At 39.5% G+C, this 3,531-nt stretch overlaps 1 protein-coding gene across 1 annotated transcript in view; it reads left to right on the top strand.

Annotated features, from left to right (window-relative positions):
• The window catches only part of MRPS6 (mitochondrial ribosomal protein S6), a 42,956-nt gene that overhangs the window by 24,325 nt on the left and 15,100 nt on the right, over positions 1-3,531 (top strand). The window lies entirely within an intron of this gene.

Raw genomic sequence — 3,531 nt, 5'->3', positions numbered from 1 at the left:
TTGTATGCTTATTTTACCTTCTGCATTAGTCTTAAAAATAAAACTCTTATTAGAGTATTTGGACAATTAAAACTGTATTTCTTACAGTTTACATTCTTTTTGAATATGAAACTTTTGTCTTGTCAAAGTTATTGTATGGAAATGTTTAAACTTCTGTACAAAGTTTAAATAAAAGTACAAAACACTACAAGTATCTGAAGCTACTTTGGAAATGTTAGACAATCAATTAAATTTCCAGGAATATTTTAAGTTCAGTCAGTTGATTGGTGCCTTTCATTGTGAAGGATTCAATGAATTACCCTATTATCAGTGGCTCGTAAATGCTCTTATATGGTACATTTCGGATAAGCTTTGTTTTAAGGAGTGGTTTGTATGTCAGCCTTTTTGAGAGGCAACATGTATACATGGCTTGTTTCTGATCTCAAGATGAAGGCACACTCCTCACCTAGTGATAAATAGGCAGGCGTGACTTGAACATATTTAGCACTCTTATCCATTTGCCATGCTTCACATTCCTTGTAAGGAGGGGTCCTCTACACCCATCACACTCACTCTAGGCACTAGCAGCTGCTATTCAGCTTTCCCCCTTTGCTCCTGTCCCCATAACTTAGTTGGGCTCTCTGTGATTTAGTCCCTGCCCCATGCTGCCCTCCCCAAGTGTTCAGTGGGGCAACAGTAAGTAGCCAGAGCAACTGAGTGTAGGTGGAATACAGTAACAGTCAGAGGCTATTAGTGCTGGGAGTATGTGTAGCATTGACAAGTCCTCCTTGCAGAGAAAACAAACCATGGCAAGTGGGTACCTATTAACAGTTTTTCAGCCTTGGTGACTGCCTTTTGCTGCTGATTTTTTCAGTAATGAGTGATGGGCATATATAATATATAGTAGGGGTTCCCAAACTGTGGTCCGTGGAGCACCAGTGGTCTGCGAACCTCAGGTAGTCCATAGTATGTCTTTATTAAATATTCACATGGATTTTTCATTGTATTTGCTTCTTTTATTTCTTACATTGTATTTTATTGTACTATAATATGAATTCTATGGAATGCAAATTTTAATACAATAAAATACAACATAAGAAATAAAAGAAGCAATAAAAATACAATTAAAAATCATACCACAACTAGCACAGCACATTACAGTTGTTACAGCCAGCAGAAAAATCATTAAGTGGTCTGACAAGACCACCAGCAATTTTCATGGGGAAAAAAGTTTGGGAACCACTGATATTTATAACCTTGGAAAGAGTTCAAATGTGACCTGGCCCATAAAGCTGAAATTCTGAGTCCTTATGGTAGACAAAACAGTCATGAAAATAAAGCCTTCTGTTTTTGTCTTTAAAAGCCATGCATGCATTTGGCAAAATACCATAAGGTGCTTGATATGAGATGAAGCAGGAATAAGATTCTCCTTCTGCATTATAAGTGGCCCAGCTGAGAAGAACAGAGCAGTTAAAGCAGTAAAATGGCAGAACCAAGTGTAGCTACTACAGATGGCAGCATGTGTGTAGTTACCTGTAATCCTGGCTAGGTATGTGGTGGGTATGCCACTATTATAGTAAGTTGCAGCTGTGTTGCTTATTAACAAGCAAAGATTGTAGCTGTAAATTTGGAACCTTGGCTATATTTGTTCAACATATTTCAAGTAATAACTATAGATTCAATATCAGTGCTATTATGGTTTACTTTTGTTGACCCTGAAGATGCATCACCTGATGGATAGAACAAATTTATTTATTTATTTATTGCATTCATATGCACAAGGCTCTTGCCCTCCTCATTTTATCCAGACAACAATCGAGTGAAGTATGCTAGCCTGAGAGACTGTGACTGGCCCAAGCTTACTCAGTGAGCTTCATGGCTGAGTGGGTGTCAAACCCTGGTCTCAGGTCATAGTCCAGCACTCTAACCATTATACCACATTGGCTCACTATGGTTAGCATGCTTATCAAAGCATGCTTGTTCAAGAGCTGCATAAGGATGGCTTCAGTTAACATGAAAAAAGCCTGCTGAACTTATTGTGAAACCTCCCTTCAGATTTTATGATTCTGTTCTACCAGCTGAACATGGAAGTTACCCATGTTATTGGGTTCTCAAGTTCACCCACATACCTAAAACAATAGTGCTGTTGTTGAAACTGATATTTATCCCATAGTTGTAAAGACCTGGGATGAATGGAAAAAGTTCTTTCCAGCTGTTTCGGTTCATTTTTTCCAAATCCATCTGTGGATATGGTGGCAGACACGAAGGAAAAGTGTGGGCATCAACACACATGTATTGGCCCAACACACATATACCTACACTGCATATACATGCACAGAGTCTCTTGGAGTGGAAAAGCTTCATGCTAAGCTGTATTCTACAAAGCTGGTTGCCAAGGGTATGAAATGCATATAGCAAAATCAAATAGGGAGAACAATCCTTTAGCTGCACCAGACAAGTCCATTGTCAGTGAGAACCCCACAGTTCCTGCCTTCATATTATTCCACCAAAGCAAATTTGTTTATGATCAGGAATTTGGTTTTGGAAACATCACCATCCACAAAATGTGTCTGACAAAACAAATACTTCCATTCATCCCAAGCCTTTTGTGGTGATAAAAGTTGTCCAAGAGGTTATGTTGTATTTTAAGGGAATTCTACACTGTCTGTGAAAACAATGCCATCAGTGATGGGAACTTTGTGACAAAGATTCTGAAAGATATGTTGGATGGGTTGTTGCAACAATTTATTACATTTATATTCCACATAGGAAATTGCCTTATACAATTGGTCCATCTAGCTTGGTATAGACTACATCAGGGGTTGCAAACCTTTTTGGACCAGTGAGCACATTTTGAATTTAGAAAGCTCTGTGGGCATCAGTCACAAAATGGCTGCTGAGGGGGCATGACATAACACAAAACCAGAAAGAGTACAGTCATTGCTCCTCCCACCCCCAGACAACCTCACACTTGCTTTGGGAAGTCACCTATGTCCTGCTTGCCTTCATTGTGGAGATCACACAATATATATTCCCATCCCCTGCACACACAACAATGCTGTTGCTGTCTAATAACAGAGAGCATTCCCCAGTATCAGCAAAATTATACAAGGTTGCCACACCACACCCTCTGTTGCATGCACAAACAGGCCACAGACATGCATCTTTCTCACACGCATACTTGCCATACACATATCTCTCCCTCTGTCCAGGTGTCTGTCTCTATCTCTCTATTGCAGCATGCTACAGTACCTCCCCCACATTCAGAAAAGCCCCTCCATGGGCAAAGGAAGTGCCAACCATTTCACTCCCCAAATCCCCCCCAATTGCTATTTTCTTTAAAAAAAAATCCCCAAACCCCACAATTGCAATCAATGGGGCACCTATGGAGCTAAGTTGGCAACCCCTGACCTACACTGGCTGGCATTGGTACTTCTTGATAAACAACTTTTGATTAAGAACTAGATTAAATAATAAATATTTTAAAAATTAAGAGATCTTATAACTGGTGTGTGTGCTAGGAAGGTGACTTAAAACACCCAGTTTTCCAGA

Source organism: Rhineura floridana, chromosome 5, assembly GCF_030035675.1.
Source record: "Rhineura floridana isolate rRhiFlo1 chromosome 5, rRhiFlo1.hap2, whole genome shotgun sequence".
Classification (NCBI taxonomy): Eukaryota; Metazoa; Chordata; class Lepidosauria; order Squamata; family Rhineuridae; genus Rhineura; species Rhineura floridana.
Note: the sequence above shows the minus strand (reverse complement) of the source record. Positions and strands in the feature narration are given on the sequence as shown.